Source organism: Lissotriton helveticus, chromosome 2_1 (assembly GCF_964261635.1).
Source record: "Lissotriton helveticus chromosome 2_1, aLisHel1.1, whole genome shotgun sequence".
NCBI classification, from domain to species: Eukaryota; Metazoa; Chordata; class Amphibia; order Caudata; family Salamandridae; genus Lissotriton; species Lissotriton helveticus.
Window position 1 is genome coordinate 945,999,862 of NC_136059.1, and position 13,037 is coordinate 946,012,898.

Here is a 13,037-nt window from a genome sequence, read left to right on the forward strand (position 1 = left end):
TTACTTGGATATATGCTGCCTTTCTTTCTGTATAACTACTATTTGGTATTGAAAGATGGCAATTCTGTTGTTCACGTGACTGTTTAAGATCTTTGGTTCTGGCTTTCAGTTAACAAGAATGTCAATTTAGAGTTTGACATGCTATTCATGATTATCTGGCCTGCATGCAATGCAATGTGTTCTGATTTTTCGCTAGCCAAGTAATGCTCGCCATGTAAAGGGTCTCTTGACATGTAGCGCGTCAAGACTGTCTCATGTTTTCAATTCGACAGAGGCCTTGTAACATCACCTCCTGGGAATTGAGTGCACCCCCACTGACAGGTGGTAACTATCTCAAACATTGATGTCCATGTGCCTCCTATATGTGTGCCACACGAGAGTATCTCAAAATGCCCTTTTCTGTTTATGCCAATGGTGATCTGATGACGAAAGAGCGGTCTGTGATTGATAGGCTCCATCTTGGGGTTGTTTTTACAGGTAGCTCCCATTAATACAATGGATGGTCTGTCAGTAAAGCTGTTGCTTCAGATGAATGAGTCACTTCTGTGCAAGTACTTCAAGGACGCCTGGGCTTTCTGTAGCCATAGATGCATCGTGCGTGGCTGCAGATGTCTATAATGGGGGTGGCCTGTCCACAGGGGAAGCTGTTGGGATGAAGTATCCGCTTGCTACAGCGTAATATGTGCTCATTAGCCTGGCATATTTCTTTGTGACCCGAGCTGAGTTGCTGCAGGTTGGAGTCTGCATTTTTTCCTAAATAGTTCCCATATGTGCAATTAATAAGGCTGAGTGTTTTAATTGCTTCATTCCTGTTACAGCAGTCTCTTCGTGTTTGGTGGATTCTCTGTGGAGGCTGCATTTTTGTGCAAGATCTTCTCGTATGGACTGCACACTTACTTATTATACACGCATGAACGTGAAGCCCCAAGTGTGACTTCGCTAATTTTAGTCTTTAGCCAATAATGTCAGCCTTCCAGAGCCAAAACAATGTCAGGATAAACGTTGTTTTTTATTGCCCCCCCCCCCCACACCCATCTAAAAATTAATTTGTATTAGCACATTGGAAAGCTGGGAGCTTATTTAAAACCTTGGTTTGGGAAAGGATGACTGACTGTAGGCAGAAGCCATGGGCTGTAGTAATCTTGCTCTTTTCAATGTAAAACCTTGTGCTCACAGTGGGTGGCTTGTTCTTGTAACCTCGCTGACCCTGGCTATACGTGTCCTTTAAGCTTCCTCACTCATTACAGGACTTGGCCTGTGGCTTGAGCCTATAACTCAGGACAGAATGCATTTGACATAGGTTTTGTTGTTGACTTTGTTTCGCTATATAGTTGCATATTAAACACGTGTACATATGTAATTTTGTGGGCCTTTAGCTGTTTGCAGCCCTCTGCAATGGGCGATGGGGACAGTGCATCTTTACCACAACCCTCTTTTTGGTGTTAGTGAGGTCTCATGGGATTCATCTGAGTCGAAATCCTGGTATGCACTTACCAATCATGCACTTCAAAATGGCGGAGAGGGTGTAGAGGAGAAGCTTGCAGTGCAGACCTAGGTGAAAGGCCTCGGTTTATAAGAGTAGTTTGTCTGAAACCGACCACATCACGAATTCAGCTGTGCCCCTCCTTACATAGAGAGAAACTTATGCTTGGCTTGTATGTTTTTTCAGTTAGCTTTATATGATCTGGCCACGTACATAGGCCGCAGACAAATAAACCAGGGAATTAGCAGCCACTGCATATTTCTGATTTGTATAAACAGAAGGGAGTACAGGGCGAGAAGCTGAATGGGAGTAGAAATTAGGGGCCTGTGAGGGGGAAACAATGTTACTTTTGTGCAGGCATAGACGAAGACACATGCCTGAGCGCAGAATGTGGCCTTTTTTTGTTGCTAAATATGCTCCATTTGGTTTTTTTCCGGGTGCAACAGTAAAATGATGTTGCCTTAATTTTGTCCACGTTAGTTTGAATCCGTTATGCCTTTAGTGCTTTGCAGTTTTGTACAATTGTATTTGTTTGATTTAGACCAGTTTTAGGTGTTTATAGCCACCAACGTTGTTACTACTCCCCTCGTATTCCTAATTCATAGAATCATATTTTCTTCCAGCCTCTGCGTCCTTCTTATTGTTGAAAAGTGTTTTTTATGCTATCATCCCATGCTGGTTATTTTTTAATTACAGCAAGTAGCAGGCACGTGCATCCGTCTCTATCAAGCCCAGCATTACATTAGACAGTTCTTAATTTTTAGTAGCACAGATGAATTTGTTTTACTAAAAGACTTTCTGGAACACTTGCCAAAATGTGTTTTACTGGCAGACAATGAATGATACGAGATTGCCAGGAAGTGACTGAGTGTCGTGCCACCTCCCTGAATTAAAAAAAATAAATATATCAAATGTTGATACTGTACATGCTGGATCACTATTCTTTTTCACACAAAGATAAGTAGTTAAAAATGATTGTTTTATTGTGTGTTTTAGTCTAGAACTTTCATGGTTTTTTGGGGGTGTTGAAGTTAGTCTCTCAAAATGATCTCCATTCACTTGGGATAGCTGAACAGGATTGAAAGGGAGAACCGTGGCCCACTTTAGCCACCTTTTCTCTGGATGTGACCGACCACCCAAGCCTTCGCAGCTCTTACTTAAAAGGAAGGGCAGCATCCGTGTCAGGAGTTTAAGAAACCAAGGAGAACACACCCACCAGAAACCTGATATAGTTTGTTTAATATCTAGTCCTCGGGTGATGTCTAGATTAATGTTGGCTTGCAATGTCTGGCTCTTTGTCTGGTTCCCGCAATTACGTTTATGTTTAGTGGTGTGTGCTGGTTTTTTAAGGTGGCCTTTCTGTGAACTGTTGGGCTGGTGTCCAGGAGACTGCTAGCATTTACTGTCCAATTCAGTGCATTTTCATGCTTCTGTCATCAGTGGGCTCTTGGTCGGTTTTGTGTATGCAGTGCTGGGTAAAAGGTTTTCAGCATGTCCTTATAACTCGTTATTGAAATTCACTTGCACATAGTTTCTCTTTTTACTGTCGAATGTTGTCTGTGGGCCCGTAGACAAGGTCACACCCTTGCTTAGAAGAAAAGACAATGGAATTCTTGGCTTTGTTTCATTTTAGCGGACAGTTTCTTGATTAAATAGAAGAACCAACTTGTAATAACAGATGACCATAATCCGATGGACTTTTGCCCCTTGCTCTTTGATAGATCTGCAAAACATGTATGCCAGCAGGGGGATCCAATAATCACCACTTGCAACGGGCCAGGTTGACACTGGACAAGTCTGGTCTAGTTTCCACCAGATGAGGTTTTCTGTGTTCTTTATTTGATGGGCCTGGAGTGAGCATAGAAAGCCTTTGACCAGTGGGCAAGGACCTTGACCTCCTCTAACATGTCAGTACTCATTATCTGGATCACTTGTACAGAACTCTTAATATAAATTGCAATGGTTCACCCAGTTTTGGGCTATTGGTGTACATTTTGATCTGCACAGTTAACGTGTATGCCAAGAAGATTACCCAGGGTGTAGATTGTGGCATCCCATGCCCTGCTTGAACACACCTTCCAGCCATAGCTCTGCTCTGGGTAGCCATTCACTTGTTTGTCCCACGAAGCATTGTTGCTCCTCTGCCAATGCTATGATTTCCCAGTTAATGCTCTAATGGTACCTTATTTTCTACTAACTTGCTACTCCTTGCAGTGCCTCGCTTCTGCTTAAGTAGATGTCGTGGCAGGCGGATATCTGCTCAAGTAACTGCTGCTTTGCTCTCCCTAACCCCTCTTCTTCAGTGGTCTGGCATTCAGCACATTTAGCAAAATCTATAGTTTGCTAGAGTCAGGAGCCCATTTTTTTTTTTTTTTTTTATTTTTTTTTACTTTGCTTTCCTAGCTTCTACTTGGCTCATCTAACACTGTGTGGGTATGCAAATACAGTATTATGTTTGTCATGGTCTGATTGTAGACTGGCTCTGTTGGAAGGGGGTGGCTTTTTTTCCTCCTCTGAAAAGGTGTTTGCACCCGTCCTGTACTGTAAATGTACAGGAATTTATATAGCGCATTTATACAGCGGTTTCTAAGCGCTTGCTTAGGGAACCCGTCCTGGTATTCCCCTGTGAGATAGCCCCGGCAGGGTATCCGCAAGGTGAAAGCCAGGCATCCCGCCGCGAGGGGCCGTTGTGGAGATTAAGCAAGCTATTGCCCAGAGTCGCAGAGTGTGAACCCGTGAATCGAGTAGGCACCGGAGCAAGAATTGTCGAGTCATGGACATTTTAGGACTCAAGACACCGCCGAGCCGGGAATTGAACCCTGGTCCCGGGCTGACCTCTGCTTCCAGGTCTGCCTCCTCTAACCAGTGAGCCACACTTCTCCACCGTACTCCAGTGTAAGCTACAGGAAGGTCACAATATGGGGTTCAATCTGAAGAGTACAGACCCTTCCTGTTGAGGGAGTTGTGAATTAGAGGGTTTGTTACAGTGATGCAGTTATTTATCCGTTGAGCAATACTACCATTTCATCTGTAGATGCTCCCACTCTTGGCAGATGCAGAATTCAATGTGATGAACCTGCTGGCCTCCAGATGCTAATGGCCACTACTTTGGGACACTGTTATTTGGACTCCTGACTCCTTTTTCCAGTAAACAGTTGCTACTGGCATAGGGTATCACTAACGTAGTCTTGCTGAAGACCTTGCAACATATATGTTGATGATTCCAGTCTGAAGACTGATGCTTGCTGTCATCAAGTTGTCATTGGTGAAGTTTCCAGCTAGACCACATGCTGTGAAAGGCACCCGTTAAAAATGCCGCTCTTCCTCACGAGGAAGCAATAAAATGATATTGGGGAAATCGGTCCTAGTTATCACCTGCCTAAAGCAAAAAGGGTAATTTAGCTTGGAAGCATGTTTTTTAAATATGGAAGCAGCATTGACATTAGAAGATAATACAAATGCTGGGTATTTTGTTCCTCTTATGGTGTATCCTCTCAATTATCCTTATAAGAGACGCAATATGATGTCCATTCTGTGGTCAGTCTGGACTCCATCCTATAAATGTTAGCATCACATACTTTTATATTAGCTAGATTCCAGTTCAGCCAGTCTTTATATAGCTAAATATTATTACTGTCGTCTTTGCTGGCTTTTTCCCTAGACTAAGACTTTTCAATGGACACACTTGGCAAAGTGGGCTCAGAAAACTTGCTTATTCCCTGGTTGTGAGCAGTCTACTTCCCCCAAAAAGAAACTGACAAAGCAGGACGCTTACATATTAAACCTGCTCAGCAACCAATTTACAGTTCTTTTGGCAATTCCCATGATGCCTCACACCAAATATGGCCGCTACATAAAAACAGATGTCTATTGTTTCCATCTTGTTCTGAACTTCCGGCCCAGCATGACATGCCCTGCTAGACTGTCTTTTCTCAAATCCATCACTACATTGACACATTTTGGCAGTTCACAGAGCATGTAATTATCGCAGTTTGACTACTTGCACAATACTGTTATGAGGTGGATGATCTGCGTGACGTTGATGTGGGATAGTGATGTCCTTTTTTAAAAACTTTTTTTATTACCCTTCTATGCCCCAAGTGTTCCCTTCTTGTTGCATACTGTATAGGGTTACATCTGCAATGGAAAGGTGATGTATCACCCGTGTTTAAAAACCTGCACTGTTGCCTTTATTTGTGTGTGTTGTGCCCATGAACCACAACTTGTGTTAGCAGTCGAAATTCTAGCTCTGTTTACTCTCGAGTGTTAAAAAAGCAAGTATTTTCGTTATGTGCTCCCCTTGCCTACCAGCCTTTGGTGATGAAAAAGGTTCTGCAATCACTATAACTGGCAATGACCACAAGCACAACTTGTACATCATTTCTTTACTCCCTTAACTCACTGCTTAGGGGTGCCTGGCCCCCACTTTAGGAATCCAGCCCAAAAATGCCAGATGTATTCTGCAGTAAAGCTCTGCAATGTAAACAGTACTCATTGCCACGAGTGCAGGGTGGTCCATCTCAGATTAATAAAAAAAAGGGGGAGGTTGAAGGGAGAATTCCACGCTTTGAAAAGAGCACAGTAGTTGTAGTGTTATTTGTGTTTAGGGTGAACAGCCTGGTTTTTGTCCCGACAAGGGCGTATCCATCCACAAATGGAAATCTGTGTAGACATGGTTCCTTAGTTGTTGTTTTTTAATCTTCATATTATTGTATTTTCAGGTTCACATATGCTTGATTGTTTTGAGTTATTTTGAAGTGTACTGTTCTGGTTTATATAATTCTTGTTTTCTGTTCGGTCAGGCCATAGCCTACTAAACACACTGGCTTTATTTTGTTTCTGCATTTTGTGCAAATTGTTACATTAGCTTTGTTCATTGTTTACATGGGTGATAAAAACGTGTGTGTATACCGCAGGCACCACCCTATATATAGTATTGGTGCCTGCTGTGGAATGGAATATTAAACTGGGATTTTCTGTTGTGTGTTTTTTGGGGGGTTAGGGGGGGGGGCTTTGCACCGGTTGGGTGGCCCACGAGAGTCCTCATTTTGACCTGGGAGGATTATTAGGCATGTTGATGTCTAGCACGTTTGCAGTCAATGAGTACGTAAATGTTGTAAAGAATTCTTTGAGATACTAATCAAATCAAATCCCATGTATATTTGGTTTGTGTAATCTTTTGAAACGACCTGAGTTTCTCAAAACAAAGTTCAGTGATCTTGGGTCCACAATTTGAGGTACTTGCTTACACTTGGGCCCCCTTATCAGCTTGATGTGTCCTGCTCCTCTTGGTCCCTGAGGCAGTTGTAAACTTTTTTTTTGGGGGGGGGGCACCTTTTTTAAGTAATGCCTTTGCACAAGCGCAGTACTGAAGCTCTGCTGTTTCTTGTACTTCTGCTGTCCATTTCCATGTTCCCAGTAGGTGCAGAGTAGTGCTTTCTTATACCTGCAATATGCCTTTTGTGACAAAGCAGCGTGGCCCCTCTGTTGCTTGTGTTTGTGTGCACACACTAGAATCTGTTGGTTATGCTTTATCCAGATTTTTTTGGTTTCTTGAAAAGCCAACACAACCTTCCCTCTTGAAGACAAAAGCTGCAACATCAGAGAATTGTCACTTCCCCATTCGCTACTTCTTGCCGAGTTCTGGAGGGATGGGCCTCCCTTTTATCACAAGATACAGTTTCACATGGCTTGCAAAAGAAAGCTCTCTCCTTTTTTGTTTCCCACACCAATTGATTTATCATTTTGCTTGCAAGCAGACTTAGAATGTTAGGGCAGGAGCACGCTCACTTTTTTCTCGTAACTTTTTTGTTGCGGACTGAAACCAGTTGACTTGAATAAATTTTTCTGTGGCCTGAATGAAGCCAGCAACGTGGAAAAATCTTGCCATTCAGGGCAGCCTGAATGTACATTTCAGCCACACAGTAAGCTGCATTGGTAGCCAGTGGACTGCTAAATACAACCATTTTTCGCAGCAGAGAGTTAGACAGGCGATTAGCATAATTAGCAGAGAGCCCGCTATACATATGGTAATGCTAAGTGTGTAAATGCCAGCTGCGGTGTAAAATTTATGTCAGGGGTCGACAGGGCTGTGCGAAAGTATTGTGTTACAGCTGCAGGCCAGAGCCTCCGCTGAGGTGCCCCCTTTTCTCTGGTTGGTGAATGCAGCAAACGGGAGAAAGCAGAAATATAACAGATCAGGCTTTGATTGAACAGCCAAGTTTGTGTGCTAGATGAGGCCTCTTGGGAAGAATCTCCCCAAAACACAATGCGCACATCTATGGGTCCTTTTTTCCATACCTTTTTTTTAGTTTGAGTGAAATGGTGGATAGAAAAAAAATAAAATGGGTAAGGCAAGAAATGTTCAGTTTTTTGCAATGGGGCAGGGAACACTCGCTTTTATCCATATTTAATAGCTTGCATATTGCGGGCCTTTATATATTTGTTTTATTGTACTGACGGAACATTATGCGCAGGATGCTGGAGGGCACACGCCTGTTCCTCGGATGGTAACACCGTTTCTACCGCGACCGTGAGTGTTGACCTAGGACCGTTTTCTTTAAAAGGACTGTGTATCGGATGCTGTTTTTGGCCTTATATGGCGGGCCCTTTGTACTAACTTAAATAAAAGATCTGACACGCTCCCGTCGTTTTGCAACCGAAATAAACTACGTATTTACCCAACTATACCGGACATTCCTACTATAGCGACCCCAGGTAGTTTAATTAAATATCCAACATTTTTGGGAGGCTCGGTGCGCGTTTATTTCGTGTTATAAAACTGGCAGGTTTTTGTGTAGTCTCCCTCGATTGGTGTTGACAGTCTATGGTTCGAACTATGCTGACCCCGTGATGAAACTTCCTCGCAGCTGCAGGGGGTCCTTACGAACCGTCCCTTAATCCAGCTAATCCCGAACTCAACAAAATCATTGAAAAGTGGCCCCCAGTGATGTTTCCCCTGCGCAGATGCCCAGGCGCAGCCGTGCCTGCGATGAATCCGGGAGGGAGGGAGGGAGGGATGCTGTGAGGAGAGAGAGGGGCTGCCATTGTCCCGGGTCCCGTGTGGCCTCCGGGTGGGGGGGCAGCCAATGGGAAGCCGGCGCTCCGAAGAATGGAGCCGAGGTGATGTCAGCCCGCAGAAGGCAGCGGGGTTAATGTTATGCAACACGCTGAATGCGCAGGGAGAGCTCGGCCGCTGCAGCCGCTCCACTTGCTTTTTAAGAAGGTTTCAACTGATTAGGTGGGGGAGGAGGGGTGTTTGCATTTGGGACTCTGTCAATCTGGTCCCCGTGCTTCCATATTTTTGTTAAACTTCCTCTCAAGTTGGGGGCATGGATCTGCTCCAGAGCAGGTTTAGTGGACGTTTTTTGGGTTGCCTAACTGGGGGCGGGACGTAGTTGCTTTTGGTACTCTGCAGCAGGAGGCCTGGGCTGCTTGCAGTCAGGTTTGGTGTAGCGCAGCCATCGGGCATTTCTGGTGCGTGTGGTAAAGGAAGTGTGAGAAAGGGGAGCTGTGGCGGGTTCTGCGCTCTCCGGGAGGAGGTGGGCATGCATTGGTACCGTGATGGTGGGAGTTGTGACGGTGCCAGGGTGTGCTGACCTGACCGATTGTGCCCTGGTGCGGGAGCAGTTCTGCTTCAGTGCAGCTCCATTCACTGGGAATCTACTCAGGCAGCAGATGGCACAGAAAGCAGCCGTGAGAGGCTCTTGAAAGAAATCACATTCGGCTTTACAATATTTTCACAGCTTTCAATTTTTCTGCGTTTCAGTACCGTTCTAGTGGCGCATACTGGATTAACTTACTTTTTAGAGTACTGGACATCATTCTAAGCACCTTTTTCCTCCTTATTTTTAAGGTAGTTTGAATTTAAACCGTATAGTAGGTGGAATTTTCACGAGAGTTGTAAATGGCTTTTTAACATCTCACAAATATTTGAAGCTGTGTGGAGAGGATTTAAAAGGGTAAGCGAGAAGATGGTCTCCTGCAGAGAAGGCAGCTGAGGCAACAAAAAGCACCCTTATAAATGTTCTCAAACAAGCAGCAGAGCTACTCTGAAGTTGAGGCATTTACCCTTCCATCTGGAAAGGTTGCCCTTGGCTCGCGCGCTCTATAGAATCAGTTTGCGTTGTCTGCTGGTCATGCCCAGGAATTGCATCTATTTTGTAGTTAAGAAATATGTATAGAAATAATATTGGCTTCAAAGTGGTGAATTGGTGAAAAGTCTCTTTTCAGCGTAGTTGCATGCCATACAACACATTCATGAACAACCCTTTGTAATCTATACACAATCTTAATATTGGCCTAGATAGTTAGTTCGGAAGGAAGCTAAAGTCCATATCCTGGTTCAACAAACTTGACGAGTGTCCCAAATAACAGCCTGTAAATGCTGTGGCCCTCACATATTATGGCATGACTTTAAAATTCCAGCTGGGAACCAAACCCTGGCTAATGTCGTGGTCCACAAGTGTGTAGTTTAATCATCTTAAGTTTGTACCAAAGGTATTCTAGTGCTTGCCTCCTTTTCTCCCTGACATAATTATTTGTCACTACGGTCTAAGCTGTGCCCCTTTGCTTGAAACAGCTTCCATGTTTGGGTTGATGGTATTTTCATATTTAGTCTTCATCTTTCCTTCTCTGATCTTCATCTGTTTCTTCAGATGATCAATTGGCTGTTTTTTTGAGGGTCAAATTATTTTTTTGAAGAAGCAGTATTGCCAATTTCTGTTGGTGTTTAGGGTTTTTGGTTTAGGGTTTTTGGCTCTATGGTTTCTGCTGGACTGTAAGTCTTCATAAACTCAGTCCAAACTTCAATTTTGACATTTAAGTATAGGACCTTCTGTTTACTCCCTGTTGACATTTGAAGAGCGTCCCTGTCTAGTATGTGGGTACTTTAGTTCCGTGGCTCGTGATTGAAACAATGCATCATTTTGGGCTGTTTTCTGGGCCATTTCAAACTTTGGGGGGTCCTCCTGTTTTGCTATGTAGCAGCAGTCTCTAGGACTGGCTTCGGTACTCAAGACCTGTCCATGCTCTAGCCCTCTGCCTTAATGTAACTGCTGACCATTGCAAATGAATCCTTCAGTTTATTACTTGTGTCTGATAAACACTTGCATCCAAGGAATTGAATTCTGTTGAGCATGTAAAGCTGCTCAGAGCCTTTCCTTAGAATGTTTTTTAGTGAAGTGATTATGCAGAAGAAAGCTCCAGAAATGCAAGTAAAACAACTGAAATAGGATGAACATTTAAAAAATATGAGAAATAGGATGTGGTTCAACGAAGGTGACCAAGTTCTAAGGCCAAAGTCACAAGTAGGCCTGCTGCCAGACTGCATGCTTGTGAGGTTCTTTCGTGAATGCTAGGTTGAATTAAACAGTTTGGACAATGAAATTAGATATGAATTGGAGCTTCAGCTAGTCCAGGCAAAAATGCATAAGTTCCAGCACTGATTAGCAGGATCATCTGAAAAGATTCTTGTGGTGGTTCTTGGGTTTCTTACACTGCCTTCTACATTTCAGATGTTCTCAAGTCTGTTCCATTTTTAATTTACGTGCATTGTTTGCTGAATGCTGTCCATGGTTTTAGGCAAGTTAACCTTTTCAGTTCTGTTCCTTGTTACAATTTATTTTAAGTTCCCCCTTCTGTAACCTTCCACAATGCAGTTACGTGATAATTACTTTGTTTCATGCACTGCTGTTTAATCCGGAGGTTTTATAGGTGAGATTGTTTTAGTCCTGTGGGCGTAGCATTTAATTTTCCAGGAATTTTCTCGACCTCTATGTGCCAGTTTGTCTAAATTTAACAATGATCATTTAGTAGTATGATGGTGGACAAATCAGTTGTGCATGTCATGGAGACTGTGGAACAGAAAAAGATTAATGTAGCCAAAGTACAGTAAAAGGATTATGTAATCTCTTAAAGTACAGGTCGTCATTCCTAGTTTTGGTTGTTACCAGTCATCTCGTAGGGTCTGATGGGAAGAGCTGGTATTCAAGGTTCAAGTGAGGAGCCTAGGCTCTGTAGGCATCAGCTATAAAGGAAGTAGAAACCCTGGATCACGTATTAGTCCTTTTACATGCAGTCCTGCTTTTGCCATTGCCTTTCTTTATTTTTTCCATGCGTTTTTTCCTGGTAAAATGGGTTAATGACCTTCTCTGCCCATCCCTTCCCCTCCCATACAAGCCTTTTGCCTTTATAATCGTGCGGGGTGGTTGGGATGCTGTTGGAGTTCTTGAAAAGGGGGTGCCTTGCCTCTGTGTCTACTGTCTTGAGGTAGCAGAGTACCCAGGCGGCCCTTCTTCCTGGATTGTGCGAGACCAGGTGCTAATACGGACTCACACAAATTGTCAGTGTCTGTCTACCTTCCACCCTGCTGACTGCCCATGTACTGCCTCGGTTGTCTGTAGCACTGCAATAGACCGGTCAGCTCACTGCATGTTCACATGGATCCCGTCATTGTGCACAGAATTGTCTTTCCAGCGTATCCAACACTGTCTGCTGGACTTCACCTTTGATCCTTACATTTTCAAGGCCTGAGGCATGTTCTTTTTCCCACCCCAAACCCATGTTGCTTTTGATTAGGGCTCCCCCTATTGGTAACCAGAGGTGGCCTCAGAAAAGCAAGATGTCAAAGTTGAAATTTCCTGGTCCTTATGCAATCTTGTAGTTTTTTCTATACTAGCTGGTTGAGCACCCCTGGACTCTTAAGGAGAACGGGAATTATTTTACAGTACCGTGGGCCCATATCTGACTTATTTAGAGAAACGTTTACATGCCTGTATTATCCTTTATTTACAATTGATTTCCAGTCCATTTTTTGTGTTTTGAACTGTGCTTACAATGGTTCTAGGCAAGCAATACTGATAGCTAGTGGTGCAGGTAATTTCCAGCAACGTGCCTTCTCTCGGGATATATAGAAAGCAACACCTCGTATGCATTTTAACTTAACAGAAGGTGTAATGCTTCTTTATGGCTTTTAGGTCGCGCCTACGCAGCGCGCATGCTCTACATAGGAGGACCTTTAGCCGTCGTTCTGCTCTTTTTCGAAGCACATACTCTTGCTTGTGGTGACATCCACCTTGTGTGAGCGCGCAGGGGCCCGCCACAGGCACAAGTATGTGCTTCGAAAAAGAGCAGACTGCGCACGCACCACTCCCGGGCCAGCAAACACATGATTGCAGCATGCCACTGTGTCAGCGGGGCGCTTCCAAGCCATATGTTTATTTGACTTATTTCTGTTTCTTTTTCCAGCCCCTCTCCTTCTACGTATCGGGTCTCTGTGTCCTTTCAAACAACCCCCATTATCTCTCGGCCCCTCGCTACCACCTATCCCGTCCAAACTGTCCTCTTCTGTTACTAAATGCAACGTTGTCCCCTCCCCTGAGTGCAGGCAAAAACACTTACCAGGTCTGGAGTCGGCCTGCCCCTTTTATCAGAATGCTCGTCACTACTCCTTTCCCAATTTCACACACCCGTTCCTAGGAACATCCCAGCGGTAGCCAGGTTTTTAAGATTTGTTCTCTCTCAAAAACGAACACAAACGTACCTCCAGGAAACA

General features: G+C 43.9%; 1 protein-coding gene across 2 annotated transcripts in view; it reads left to right on the top strand.

The window, feature by feature from the left end:
• The window catches only part of PTCH1 (patched 1), a 102,774-nt gene that overhangs the window by 37,887 nt on the left and 51,850 nt on the right, over nt 1–13,037 (top strand). The window lies entirely within an intron of this gene.